Source organism: Lithobates pipiens, unplaced genomic scaffold (assembly GCF_037356315.1).
Source record: "Lithobates pipiens isolate NorthernLeopardFrog02 unplaced genomic scaffold, aLitPip1_a1.2 Scaffold_27, whole genome shotgun sequence".
NCBI lineage: Eukaryota > Metazoa > Chordata > Amphibia > Anura > Ranidae > Lithobates > Lithobates pipiens.
Window position 1 is genome coordinate 19,026,276 of NW_027507788.1, and position 15,429 is coordinate 19,041,704.

The window sequence follows — 15,429 nt, forward strand, 5'->3', positions numbered from 1 at the left end:
GGGGTAGACATGGGCGCCGTCAAAAAATTTGTTGCATTTCGTTCCGCTTAGTTTTGTACGAAAAAAATTTGTGTACGAAGTTCAATTTGGATTCGTACGAAATACGATTTTTCATTAGATTAGTAAACTTTTTGTTAAAATAATGAATGTTCATTATGATGAATTTATCATTATGAGGGGTTCCCACCATCCCTGTGCTGAGTTCCCGGGTCTGAGTGTACACCCGCTGTGCCCATTATGTGGGGTTCCCACCATCCCTGTGCTGTGCTGACTTCCTCTGATTGGTGAACAAAACACCAGTCATGTTTCTTTTAATCTGGATTAAAAATTTGTTAACAAAATTTCGTATTTCATATGAAATTCGTACGCATAGAAATTCCCATAGGGTTCCCACCATCCCTGTGCTGAGTTCCCAGGTCTGTACACCCGATGTGCCCATTGTGAGGGGTTCCCACCATCCCTCTGCTGAGTTCCCAGGTCTGAGTGTACACCCGCTGTGCCCATTATGAGGGGCTCCCACCATCCCTGTACTGAGTTCCCAGGTCTGTACACCTTCTGTGCCCATTAGGAGGGGTTCCCACCATCCCTGTGCTGAATTCCCAGGTCTGAGTGTACACCCGCTGTGCCCATTAGGAGGGGTTCCCACCATCCCTGTGCTGTGCTGACTTCCTCTGATTGGTGAACAAAACACCAGTCACAATTCTGTTAATTTGGAACCCGAAAAATGTTAACGAAATTTCGTATTTTGTATAAAATTTGTAAGCACAGAAATTCCCCATAGGGTTCCCACCATCCCCCATTTGTGTGCCCTCTCTTGCATGTAAGCTAGCATTGCCAGATGTCGGTTTACGAAGGAGATTACTTGTCAAATATCCTTAATCGTCTTTAGAGACAGTAACATCAAGGAAGGGTAGGGACTTGTCTTGATAGGTCATCGTGAAACAGACTGAACTCGTTGGAGTTCAATTTTTGGAGGAGCACTAGGAGTAGAGTGGATGATCCATCCCCTACCAGAAACCTTGTCATCTACGTATCGTAGCCATACAATGGCATGTTTGGTAAAGATGGAGTACTCAAAATGAAAATGGTATGTTCCCGGCCCGCTCCTCCAGGTACAATTGGCGTAGGATGGGGCACAACAGGTCCCCATTGCTACGCCTTGAACCTGGAGGAAGTGGGAACCATGGAATGAAAAACAGTTGCTGCAGAGGATGGAGTTAAAAGATTCAGTGGTGAATTCATTGAAGAGGCAATCAGCACAGCTGTGTTGAGAGTGAACATGTCTAATACAAGCAGGGGTCAAGTCCTGGGGAAAAAAGTGTGGGAACTCCCACCCAAGATCCACTCCCCCACCAAAAAAAAAAAAAGGTACGCTCATATGCATATATATTTCACAGAAAATACAGTACAACATTTATTGTAAAGTGCCAGTTTACAAAAACAAAATAAGTTAACTTGTCAAACAGAATAATCAACACAATGGGTGATGATCTTTCCCTCGCAGGGAATTTCTAACACAAATACACCCTGTTCCAAATTCAAATACAGCAAATTAGAAAATATCCCACAAACTGGAATAACATTGCCCTTGCCGTGCAAGATTATCGGCAACGGATCAAAAAACTCACGGATCAGATCATTCCTTGGATCAGAGTCACAGATTGGATAATTTTTCGGATCAGCAAATAATAATTGAATTTGCAAAAACCTGTGAAAATGTCACCACCATATAGTCCCTACTGCAATATACATCTCCCCCACTGTAATATACATCTCCCCCACTGTAATATACATCTCCCCACTGTAATATCCACGTCATCTCCCCCAATAATATTTTGGCTGAGCATGGATGGGTATGGCTTGGTATTAGCAGAATATGTATTGGCAGGGTAAGTATTGGCAGGGTATTGCAGAATATTGGCAGGATAAGTATTGGCAGGGTATTGCAGAGTAATGGCAGGGTATGGCAGATTATTGCTGGGTATTGCAGATTATTGGAAGGGCATTGCTGGGTATTGCAGGGTAAGTATTGCAGAGTCTTGTCAGGGTAAGTATTGGCAGGGTAAGTATTGCAGAGTAAGTATCGGCAGGTTATGTATTGCAGAGTATTGGCAGGGTATTGCAGAGTATTGGCAGGGTATGTATTGCAGAGTATTGGTGGGGTATTGCAGAGCATTGGCAGGGTATTGCAGAGTATTGGCAGGGTATTGCAGAGTATTGGCAGAGTAAGTATTGCAGACTATTGGCAGGGTATGTATTGCAGAGTATTGGCAGGGTATTGCAGAGTATTGGCAGGGTATGGAAGATTATTGCTGGGTATTGCAGATTATTGGCAGGGTATTGCTGGGTATTGCAGGGTAAGTATTGCAGAGTCTTGTCAGAGTAAGTATTGGCAGGGTAAGTATTGCAGAGTAAGTATCGGCAGGGTATGTATTGCAGAGTATTGGCAGGGTAAGTATTGCAGAGTAAGTATCGGCAGGGTATGTATTGCAGAGTATTGGCCGGGTATTGCAGAGTATTGGTAGGGTATGTATTGCAGAGTATTGGTGGGGTATTGCAGAGTATTGGCAGGGTATTGCAGAGTATTGGCAGAGTAAGTATTGCAGAGTATTGGCAGGGTATGTATTGCAGAGTATTGGCAGGGTATTGCAGAGTATTGGCAGGGTATGTATTGCAGAGTATTGGTGGGGTATTGCAGAGTATTGGCGGGGTATGTATTGCAGAGTATTGGCGGGGTATGTATTGCAGAGTATTGGCAGGGTATGTATTGCAGAGTATTGGCACAGTATTGCAAAGTATTGATAGGGTATTGCAGAGTATTGGCAGGGTATTGCAGAGTATTGGCAGGGTATGTATTGCAGAGTATTGGCAGAGTATTGCAGAGTATTGGCAGGGTATTGCAGAGTATTGGCAGGGTATTGCAGAGTATTGGCAGAGTATTGCAGAGTATTGGCAGGGTATTGCAGAGTATTGGCAGAGTATTGCAGAGTATTGGCACAGTATTGCAGAGTATTGATAGGGTATTGCAGAGTATTGGCAGGGTATTGCAGAGTATTGGCAGGGTATGGCAGGGTATGTATTGCAGAGTATTGGCAGGGTATTGCAGAGTATTGATAGGGTATTGCATAGTATTGGCAGGGTATGGCATTGTATGTATTGTAGAGTATTGGCAGGGTAAGAGCAGAGTATTGGCAGGGTATTGCAGAGTATTGGCAGGGTATGTATTGGCAGAGTATTGCAGAGTATTGGCAGGGTATTGCAGAGTATTGGCAGGGTATTGCAGAGTATTGGCACAGTATTGCAGAGTATTGATAGGGTATTGCAGAGTATTGGTAGGGTATTGCAGAGTATTGGCAGGGTATGGCAGGGTATGTATTGCAGAGTATTGGCAGGGTATTGCAGAGTATTGATAGGGTATTGCAGAGTATTGGCAGGGTATTGCAGAGTATTGATAGGGTATTGCAGAGTATTGGCAGAGTATTGTAGAGTATTGATAGGGTATTGCAGAGTATTGATAGGGTATTGCAGAGTATTGGCAGGGTATTGCAGAGTATTGGCAGGGTATGTATTGGCAGAGTATTGGCAGGGTATGTATTGGCAGAGTATTGCAGAGTATTGTCAGGGTATTGCAGAGTATTGGCAGAGTATTGCAGAGTATTGGCACAGTATTGCAGAGTATTGATAGGGTATGGCAGAGTATTGGCAGGGTATGGCAGAGTATTGGCAGGGTATGGCAGGGTATGTATTGCAGAGTATTGGCAGAGTATTGCAGAGTATTGGTGGGGTATTGCAGAGTATTGGCGGGGTATTGCAGAGTATTGGCAGGGTATGTATTGCAGAGTATTGGCAGGGTATTGCAGAGTATTGGCAGGGTATTGCAAAGTATTGGCACAGTATTGCAGAGTATTGATAGGGTATTGCAGAGTATTGGCAGGGTATGTATTGCAGAGTATTGGCAGGGTATTGCAGAGTATTGGCAGGGTATTGCAGAGTATTGGCAGGGTATTGCAGAGTATTGATAGGGTATTGCAGAGTATTGGCAGGGTATTGCAGAGTATTGATAGGGTATTGCAGAGTATTGGCAGAGTATTGCAGAGTATTGATAGGGTATTGCAGAGTATTGATAGGATATTGCAGAGTATTGGCAGGGTATTGCAGAGTATTGATAGGGTATTGCAGAGTATTGGCAGAGTATTGCAGAGTATTGATAGGGTATTGCAGAGTATTGGCAGGGTATTGCAGAGTATTGATAGGGTATTGAAGAGTATTGGCAGAGTATTGCAGAGTATTGATAGGGTATTGCAGAGTATTGATAGGGTATTGCAGAGTATTGGCAGGGTATTGCAGAGTATTGGCAGGGTATGTATTGGCAGAGTATTGCAGAGTATTGTCAGGGTATTGCAGAGTATTGGCAGAGTATTGCAGAGTATTGGCACAGTATTGCAGAGTATTGATAGGGTATGGCAGAGTATTGGCAGGGTATGGCAGAGTATTGGCAGGGTATGGCAGGGTATGTATTGCAGAGTATTGGCAGAGTATTGCAGAGTATTGGTGGGGTATTGCAGAGTATTGGCGGGGTATTGCAGAGTATTGGCAGGGTATGTATTGCAGAGTATTGGCAGGGTATTGCAGAGTATTGGCAGGGTATTGCAAAGTATTGGCACAGTATTGCAGAGTATTGATAGGGTATTGCAGAGTATTGGCAGGGTATGTATTGCAGAGTATTGGCAGGGTATTGCAGAGTATTGGCAGGGTATTGCAGAGTATTGGCAGGGTATTGCAGAGTATTGATAGGGTATTGCAGAGTATTGGCAGGGTATTGCAGAGTATTGATAGGGTATTGCAGAGTATTGGCAGAGTATTGCAGAGTATTGATAGGGTATTGCAGAGTATTGATAGGGTATTGCAGAGTATTGGCAGGGTATTGCAGAGTATTGATAGGGTATTGCAGAGTATTGGCAGAGTATTGCAGAGTATTGATAGGGTATTGCAGAGTATTGGCAGGGTATTGCAGAGTATTGATAGGGTATTGAAGAGTATTGGCAGAGTATTGCAGAGTGTTGATAGGGTATTGCAGAGTATTGGCAGGGTATTGCAGAGTGAAACTTACACACTAGTTACTAACCTGGTATCCTCTTCCCTTCTGTTCTCGGGAGAGAAGTAAACCGGAAGCAATGCAGCGGCTGTGGCCCCAGGAGGCCAGGACTGTCTGGCACTGGGTAGAGGGGAGGGAGGGGACAGTCCGGATCCAAGCAGGCGTGTGTCACACTGCTCACTGACTTGTGCCAGTGCATGCCCACGTGTACGGCCGACGTCATGTGACCGGTTGCTAGACGCGGAGCGGCCCCTGCCTAGCAACCAGTCACTCGGGCGGCCGAGGAGCGGCGGCGGACTACACGCTGCATAGCCTCAACTCTCAGGCGGCTAATGGGAACGGCGTTCCTGCTGTGGAAATAGTACGGGAACGCCGTTCCCATGCGTTCCCGCAGGACTCGAGCCCTGAATACAAGTAATTCTTTGGTCGTGGTGTATGGAGCTATAAAGCGCTTCTCCATCAAGAGGGCAGGCGTAGGAACATTCGTTCTGTCAGATATATGGTAGATATATGGTATTGTGTATATATGTTGGTAAGCTGGTAACGTGTGGCCTATGATGCCCAAGAACTAATTGGCTTAATTTTTCAGTTATTGATCCATTGCCTGATACCTGGTAGTGGCAATATTTTTGTGGATTCTGGATAAGGCATAAAATGTGGGTGCGTGTGGGTATGGTGTCCACACAAATTTCCATTGATCTGTAGAGATTGTTCCATGGTGGCCATGTGCTGCCTCAACAAGTTTATAAAATTATTTATGAATTTTATTACTATAGTGAAATGGATATTTTATAGATCCTATCCTCATATTGCTTAGTGGTTCCAAATTAATAATAACTACTGCAGTAGGGAACAGACACATAAGATACGCTCAGCATCTTTCCAAATAACTGTTCTCCTTTATTATGACGCATTTGAAGGTTTTTATAGACAAGATTATGTAGGTATCACATTAATATTACAATTGTATGTTTATGGTAACATGGGGCGTAACATAGGCAGGCTAATTCTAATCAGGACTCGAAAGAATGCAAAACATGTACTGAAAACATTATTAGTGCCGTGTGCACTGTGAGGGCATTGTGCAATACATACAAAATAGAATACAATTATATACAGAACCTACAAATTTCCAATACAGTCTCTACCGTATTTATCGGCGTATAACACGCACCCCAAGTTTAGGAGGGAATATTAAGGAAAAAAACTTTTAGGAGGGAAGTTTAACCACTTGCTTACTGGGCACTTAAACCCCCCTCAGTCCCAGACCAATTTTCAGCTTTCAGCGCTGATGCACTTTGAATGACAATTGCGCGGGCATACAACACTGTACCCAAATGAAATTTATATCATTTTTTTCCCACAAATAGAGCTTTCTTTTGGTGGTATTTAATCACAGCTGGGAGTTTTATTTTTTGCTAAACAAACAAAAAAAGATGCAAAAAATAAATAAAAAATCATGTTTAATAGTTTGTTATAAAATTTTGCAAACAGGTCATTTTTCTCCTTCATTGAAGTGCGCTGATGAGGCGGCACTGATAGGCTGCACTGGTGGGCACTGATGGGCTGCATTGGTGGGCACTGATAGGCTGCATTGGTGGGCACTGATAGGCTGCACTGGTGGGCACTGATAGGCATAGTTAAGGCGGCACTAATAGGCACAGATAAGGCGGCAACGATGGGCACAGATAAGGCGGCACTGATGGGCAAAGATGGGCACGGATGGGTGGCACGGATGGGTGGCACAGATGGGTGGCACGGATGGGTGGCACGGATGGGCACTGATAGGTACCACTGATAGATGGGACTGATGGGCACTGATAGGTGGCACTGCTGGCACTGATGGGCGGCACTGCTGGGCACTGATGGGCACTGGTAGATGACACTGATGGGCACGGATATGTGGCACTGGGGTGCAGCACCTTTGTTGAGGCAGATTGTGGGCACTGCTGGGTGGCACTGTGGGCACTGCTGGGTGGCACTGTGGGCACTGCTGGGTGGCACTGACCGGGGGCACTAATTTTTTATTATGTATAGTTATGAGGGGGCAGGTGGGCACTAGCAGGGGGCTGGTGGGCACTGGCAGGGCTGGCCATGATTGGCACTGATGTCCCGATCACGGCCGCCGATGATCGGCTTTTTTTTTTCTCCTCGCGCTGTCAGGAGGAATAATAGCCGATTCCCGTTTCCGTTATATCACATGATCAGCTGTCAGCCAATGATAAGGGGTCGGGATCGACCCCTTGCACGGATCGGTGATCAGGCGAGTCTCATAGAATCGCCGATCACAGAGCGTGCCGCGCGCGCCCCTCAGGGGGCGCGCAGGCCGCTCGTGCACGGGACTATGCACGTCAATAGACGTAGTCCCGAAAAAGGAGATCCGCGCTGTAGTCGTCATTCGGCTATAGCGCGGGTCTCAAGTGGTTAAGGAGAAAAACTTACATTTAAATGCCCATCAATGCAGCCTTATCAGTGTCCATCATTGCAGCCTTGTCCACTGTCCATCTGCAGTCTTGCCCAGTACAGCCTCGCACACGCCTTTGCAACATTTCTAGATTTAAAATTGGTGCCAACTGAGCGGAGAGGAGCGAGCGCCAACAACGTACAGAAAGCTGAGTGTACTTTGGCTAGTCTCGGCTCCTCTCGCAGTCCCGCCCACCTCCACTGATTGCGAGAGGAGCGAGCGCCGACAACATACAGAAAGCCGAGTGTACTTCGGCTAGTCTTGGCTCCTCTCGCAGTCCCGCCCACCTCCACTGATTGCGAGAGGAGCGAGCGCCGACAACATACAGAAAGCCGAGTGTACTTCGGCTAGTCTCGGCTCCTCTCGCAGTCCCGCCCACCTCCACTGATTGCGAGAGGAGCGAGCACCGACAACATACAGAAAGCCAAGTGCACTTCGGCTAGTCTCGGCTCCTCTCGCAGTCCCGCCCACCTCCAATGATTGTGAGAGGAGCGAGCGCCGACAACAAACAGAAAGCCGAGTGTACTTTGGCTAGTCTCGGCTCCTCTCCCAGTCCCGCCCACCTCCACTGATTGCGAGAGGAGCGAGCGCCGACAACATACAGTAAGCCGAGTGTACTTTGGCTAGTTTCGGCTCCTCTCGCAATCAGTGGAGGTGGGCGGGACTGCGAGAGGAGCTGAGTAAAACCGAAGTACGCGGCTTTCTTCATAATCAGTGGGAGACCGGCGGGGGATCGGCGTATAACACACACCCACAATTTTCCCCTGATTTTAAGGGGAAAAAAGTGCGTGTTATACGCCGATAAATACGGTACTTGTAATCTGGCGATATCCAGTTCTTATTGTGCAGAATGTTACATACGTATGTATTGGTGGTTATCCATTATTACAATATGTCCGCCCTTGTCAGAGGGCTTTACTGTAGTATTGGGATTTCTAGATAGGCTGCTGTTTTTTCAGCTGGAGTCAAATTACTATTGTGGTCCCAAGTTTTTATTTTTAATTTTCTTGATTTCATCAGCTGTAAGTCTGATGAAAGCAGCTACATTGGAATTCAAAGTCGTTGGGGGGATTTATCAGACTTCCTTTTGGTTTTAGATGGACAATCTTGTGAGGTTCGTGACTTGGATGGTTCGTGATACGGCACCTCAGATTTGGTTTGTTTGTTGGCATAGAGACTTTTTAAAATTATTTTTCTCACAAAAAGCTGTAAATATTTCTGCAAAATTGCATAAATCATAACTGAAACACAAGGTTAAGAGTTCAAAATGCTTTCCAGGAATGTACTTCACCATTTTCCTTACACAATCACACAACTGCACATAGACCTACATCCTGCAAGTCAGCAAAAGTGATGGTGAAAGAGCAGTTGGCTTATTACTGAACAGCTTCCTCGAGCAACATTCGGTAGTAAAAGAGCCATTAACGGCTTCTTTAAAGCTGAATCCCAGGTATTTTATTATTTTTTGTGCATAGTTACATTGGTCCAGCTTAGACCAATGTACACTATATTACCAAAAGTATTGTGACGCCCTCCATTACACACAAAGGAACTTTAACGGCATCCCAGTCTTATTCCGTAGGGTTCAATATTGAGTTGGCCCACCTTTTGCAGCTATAACAGCTTCAACTCTTCTGGGAAGGCCGTCCACAAGAATTAGAATGTGTCTATGGGAGTGGTTGACCATTCTTCCAGAAGCACATTTGGGAGGTCAGGCACTGATTCTGGATGAGTAGGCCCCAAACTCGCTCACCCATGTCTTTATGGACCTTGTTTTGTGCACTGGTCCAAATCATTTGGTGGAGGGGGGGGGTTTGGTGTGGGGTTGTTTTTCAGTTGTTTTTTTAGTGCAGGCCAGTCAAGTTCCTCCACCTCAAACTAGCTTGTCCATGTCCCCAAACTATTCCCACAAAGTTAAGGGCATGAAATTGTCCATAATGTCTTGGTATGCTGATGCCTTCAGAGTTCCCATCACTGGAACTAAGGGGTCAAGCCCAACCCCTGAAAAACAAACCAGCACCATAATCCCTCCTCCACCAAATGATTTGGACCAGTGCACAAAGCAAAGTCTATAAAGATATGGATGAGAGAGTTTGGGTTGAAGGAACTTGACGGGCCAGCACAGAGTAGTGATGGCCGAACGGTTCGCCCGGCGGTCGTTTCGCGGCGAATTTCCGACTTTCGCCGTCCGCGGGTTCGAACGCCTTTTTCCGTCGTTCGCCCCGGCGGACTTACGTGTTTAATGTATACAAGAACTTTAACCTTTCGTGACACGTTTATCATGTGTTACAGGACAACCAATTGAGACATGACAGCTCATGGACACTTGGACATTCCCCCTAACCTATAAATACACCCGATCCGGTGGCCATTTTACATTCTTTCTTCTGTCACTGTAGGGAAAGGATCCTGTGTGGAGTAGGGACAGAGAAAACGCTAGCTATTTGGTACACAAAAGTTCTTTTCAGGACTGGTATAGGTGTTAGGTCAGCAGCCTGAGTTTCTTTTGTCAGTTTAGATAAAGGGACAGAGCGCTGTATGCTGCTATTTTAGGGACAGCTCAGCCAGATTAGTCTTTCTTCATCATCATCATCATCATCATCATTAGCTGTTACTATCAGGTCCACAAAAGAGCTGTTCCAGCTAATCGTTCCAGCCTACTCTTTTTTGCCAATTTGTATAGGGACAGGCAGGAAGCAGTGTGTCAGGCAGTGAGGATAATTTTAAAGACTTGCTGTTACTATTAGTTCCACAAAGGTTCTTTTCAGGACTGGTATCAGTGGTACGGTAATAGGCTTGTACACGTATAATATTCTTTCTTCCAAATATAGAAAGAATATTATACTTGACTGCTGCCCTTCTGCTGCAGTCTGCTAATCATTCACAACTCACTTGTTCCACAAAGCTCTTTATCAGGACTGGTAACTTGGTCTGTCTAGGGTGCTACGGTACATAGGCTTGGGTGCGGTACAGTCTGCTGTTCTGTAAGGACCGCTATCGGTCCACAATAGATAGGGTTGCCGTGCACTACTGCTGACCGCTGCCCTATACTGCAGCAGTCCTTCAGCGGTATAGGGACTGACGCACAGTCTGCTAAACACTAATACACAACCTGCTTGGTCCACAAAAGTTCTTATAAGGACTGGTAACTTGGTATAGGGTGCTACGGTACATAGGCCTGAGTGCGTTACAGTCTGCTGTTCTGTAAGGACCGCTATCGGTCCACAATACATAGGGTTGACGTGCACTACTGCTGACCGCTGCCCTATACTGCAGCAGTCCTTCAGCGGTATAGGGACTGACGCACAGTCTGCTAAACACTAACACACAACCTGCTTGGTCCACAAAAGTTCTTATAAGGACTGGTAACTTGGTATAGGGTGCTACGGTACATAGGCCTGAGTGCGTTACAGTCTGCTGTTCTGTAAGGACCGCTATCGGTCCACAATACATAGGGTTGCCGTGCACTACTGCTGACCGCTGCCCTATACTGCAGCAGTCCTTCATTGGTATAGGGACTGACGTACAGTCTGCTAATCACTAACACACAACCTGCTTGGTCCACAAAAGTTCTTATAAGGACTGGTAACTTGGTATAGGGTGCTACGGTACATAGGCCTGAGTGCGTTACAGTCTGCTGTTCTGTAAGGACCGCTATCGGTCCACAATACATAGGGTTGCCGTGCACTACTGCTGACCGCTGCCCTATACTGCAGCAGTCCTTCATTGGTATAGGGACTGACGTACAGTCTGCTAATCACTAACACACAACCTGCTTGGTCCACAAAAGTTCTTATAAGGACTGGTAACTTGGTATAGGGTGCTACGGTACATAGGCCTGAGTGCAGTACAGTCTGCTGTTCTGTAAGGACCGCTATCGGTCCACAATACATAGGGTTGCCGTGCACTACTGCTGACCGCTGCCCTATACTGCAGCAGTCCTTCATTGGTATAGGGACTGACGTACAGTCTGCTAATCACTAACACACAACCTGCTTGGTCCACAAAAGTTTTTATAAGGACTGGTAACTTGGTATAGGGTGCTACGGTACATAGGCCTGAGTGCAGTACAGTCTGCTGTTCTGTAAGGACCGCTATCGGTCCACAATACATAGGGTTGCCGTGCACTACTGCTGACCGCTGCCCTATACTGCAGCAGTCCTTCATTGGTATAGGGACTGACGTACAGTCTGCTAATCACTAACACACAACCTGCTTGGTCCACAAAAGTTCTTATAAGGACTGGTAACTTGGTATAGGGTGCTACGGTACATAGGCCTGAGTGCGTTACAGTCTGCTGTTCTGTAAGGACCGCTATCGGTCCACAATACATAGGGTTGCCGTGCACTACTGCTGACCGCTGCCCTATACTGCAGCAGTCCTTCATTGGTATAGGGACTGACGTACAGTCTGCTAATCACTAACACACAACCTGCTTGGTCCACAAAAGTTTTTATAAGGACTGGTAACTTGGTATAGGGTGCTACGGTACATAGGCCTGAGTGCAGTACAGTCTGCTGTTCTGTAAGGACCGCTATCGGTCCACAATACATAGGGTTGACGTGCACTACTGCTGACCGCTGCCCTATACTGCAGCAGTCCTTCATTGGTATAGGGACTGACGTACAGTCTGCTAATCACTAACACACAACCTGCTTGGTCCACAAAAGTTCTTATAAGGACTGGTAACTTGGTATAGGGTGCTACGGTACATAGGCCTGAGTGCAGTACAGTCTGCTGTTCTGTAAGGACCGCTATCGGTCCACAATACATAGGGTTGCCGTGCACTACTGCTGACCGCTGCCCTATACTGCAGCAGTCCTTCATTGGTATAGGGACTGACGTACAGTCTGCTAATCACTAACACACAACCTGCTTGGTCCACAAAAGTTTTTATAAGGACTGGTAACTTGGTATAGGGTGCTACGGTACATAGGCCTGAGTGCAGTACAGTCTGCTGTTCTGTAAGGACCGCTATCGGTCCACAATACATAGGGTTGACGTGCACTACTGCTGACCGCTGCCCTATACTGCAGCAGTCCTTCAGCGGTATAGGGACTAAGAGTTTTGTCACAGGGTGATTTAAAAAATGACAGGCAGAGGAAGAGGCAGGCCCTTCCGCAGGGGTGGTAGGGGTAGGGCAGGAGCAACAGCCTTGAGCCAAAGTGGGAAGTTGCAGAAGGTGCGTTCAATTACTTTAAAGGACGCACCAGACTTGGTTGAGTGGCTCACTCAGCCTTATTCTTCTGCACCCTCCTCATCCTCTCGATCTGCACCCTCTTCTTCACTCTCTGCTATGTGCACCCCCAAAGACACTACCACCAACAACACCACCACCACCACATACCTTCCGCTTGAGTGCAAATGGGGGCCTTCATGCTCCAGTGTTTTAATAGGGACCCCCGTATAAAAAGCATGAGGGTCAAGGACCAGTACTGGGTGGCAATGTACTTAGATCCCCGGTACAAACACAAAATGGCGGAAATGTTACCGCCGTCGCAGAGGGCTGTCAGAATGCAGCACTTCCAGGCCTTGCTTCGAGAAATGCTGCATTCTGCTTTTGCGTGCGCTGGCAGAGGAGCAATTCCCACTCCCAGAGAAGGATTTGCGGGTACCAATCCAACAGCGCCTGCAAGAAGAGGCCGGTTTGAAGATGTGTTGGTGACTTCGGATATGAGGTCATTCTTTCAGCCGACCCATCGACAGGTGTCATCCGGATCCAGCATCAGGGAACGCCTAGACCGTCAGGTGTCCGACTACATTGGGTTAACGGCCGATGTGGACGCTCTGAGGAGTGATGAACCCCTAGACTACTGGGTGGGCAGGCTTGACCTCTGGCCAGAGCTTGCCCAATTTGCAATCGAACTGTTGGCTTGCCCCTCATCCAGTGTCCTGTCCGAAAGGACGTTCAGCGCAGCAGGGGGGATTGTGACCGATAAGCGTACTCGCCTAGCTCACGACAGTGTTAACTACCTCACATTTCTAAAAATGAATGAGGCATGGATCTCGGAGGAATTCAACACATGTGATCAGTAGACCATGTATATGTCTATAAACAATTTTTGGAATCAAGCACACAGACCTTCTTAATTCATTTGGCTCACTTCCCTGACCCAAAAAAGCACACCGTACTATATGCCCCTACCCTCCTCTTTGAAGAGGTTGAGCGGTGTCATATTTCTACTGGGGCTGCTTATTATGAGGGGTTCCCACCATCCCTGTGCTGTGCTGACTTCCTCCTGGGTGTTCTTATTATGAGGGGCTCCCACCATCCCTGTGCTGTGCTGACTTCCTCCTGGGGGTTCTTATTATGAGGGGCTCCCACCATCCCTGTGCTGTGCTGACTTCCTCCTGGGGGTTCTTATTATGAGGGGATCACACCATCCCTGTGCTGTGCTGACTTCCTCCTGGGGCTGCTTACGGTGCTGCTGTCAGCGCTGTATGTCACGGAGCTGCTGTCAGCGCTGTATGTCACGGAGCTGCTGTCAGCGCTGTATGTCACGGAGCTGCTGTCAGCGCTGTATGTCACGGAGCTGCTGTCAGCGCTGTATGTCACGGAGCTGCTGTCAGCGCTGTATGTCACGGAGCTGCTGTCAGCGCTGTATGTCACGGAGCTGCTGTCAGCGCTGTATGTCACGGTGCTGCTGTCAGCGCTGTATGTCACGGAGCTGCTGTCAGCGCTGTATGTCACGGAGCTGCTGTCAGTGCTGTATGTCACGGAGCTGCTGTCAGCGCTGTATGTCACGGAGCTGCTGTCAGCGCTGTATGTCACGGAGCTGCTGTCAGCGCTGTATGTCACGGTGCTGCTGTCAGCGCTGTATGTCACGGAGCTGCTGTCAGCGCTGTATGTCACGGAGCTGCTGTCAGTGCTGTATGTCACGGAGCTGCTGTCAGCGCTGTATGTCACGGAGCTGCTGTCAGCGCTGTATGTCACGGAGCTGCTGTCAGCGCTGTATGTCACGGTGCTGCTGTCAGCGCTGTATGTCACGGAGCTGCTGTCAGCGCTGTATGTCACGGAGCTGCTGTCAGCGCTGTATGTCACGGAGCTGCTGTCAGCGCTGTATGTCACGGAGCTGCTGTCAGCGCTGTATGTCACGGAGCTGCTGTCAGCGCTGTATGTCACGGTGCTGATGTCAGTGCTCTGTATTACGGTGCTGCTGTCAGTGCTCTGTATCTCCTGCACCCTCTTGTTTGCCTACCCTGGTCCCTGACCTTCCCTCTCCTCCATTGCCTTCATTAGCTCCATAGTCCTGAATTGTCAGAACAATTTCCCAAATAAAAAAAAAATGCTTGTAGTTATCGATCCCAAATTCACCTCATACATGTATTATGCTATTGTCCAGGTGGTGGGACTACGTGCTACCCCCTAATAATTACCCCGTGGCCGCAAATTCGACCTAAAGGTTTGCGAAATTCGCCTCCCATTGAAGTCAATGGAGCCCGCGGCGAACGGTCGTTTTCGCGAACGTTTGTGCCCGTTCGCGTTTCGCGTTCGCGAAACGTCCCGTCGGAAGTTCGTCCATCACTAGCACAGAGTACTGACCTTAACCTGATAGAACACCTTTGCAATGAATTTGAGTGGAGACTGAGAGCCAGGCCTTCTCGTCCACATTGGTGCCCAACCTCACAAATGCACTTCTGGAAGAATGGTCAAACATTCCCATAGACACACTTCTAAACCTTATGGACAGCCTTCCCAGAAGAGTTAAAGCTGTTATAGGGTGGGCCAACTCAATATCAAACCCTATGGACTGAGACTGGGATGCCATTAAAGTTCATGTGCTTGTAAAGGCAGCTGTCCCAATACTTTTGGTAATATCGTGTATATGTATGTATATATATATATCAACAGCAATTTTCTGCACTTGCA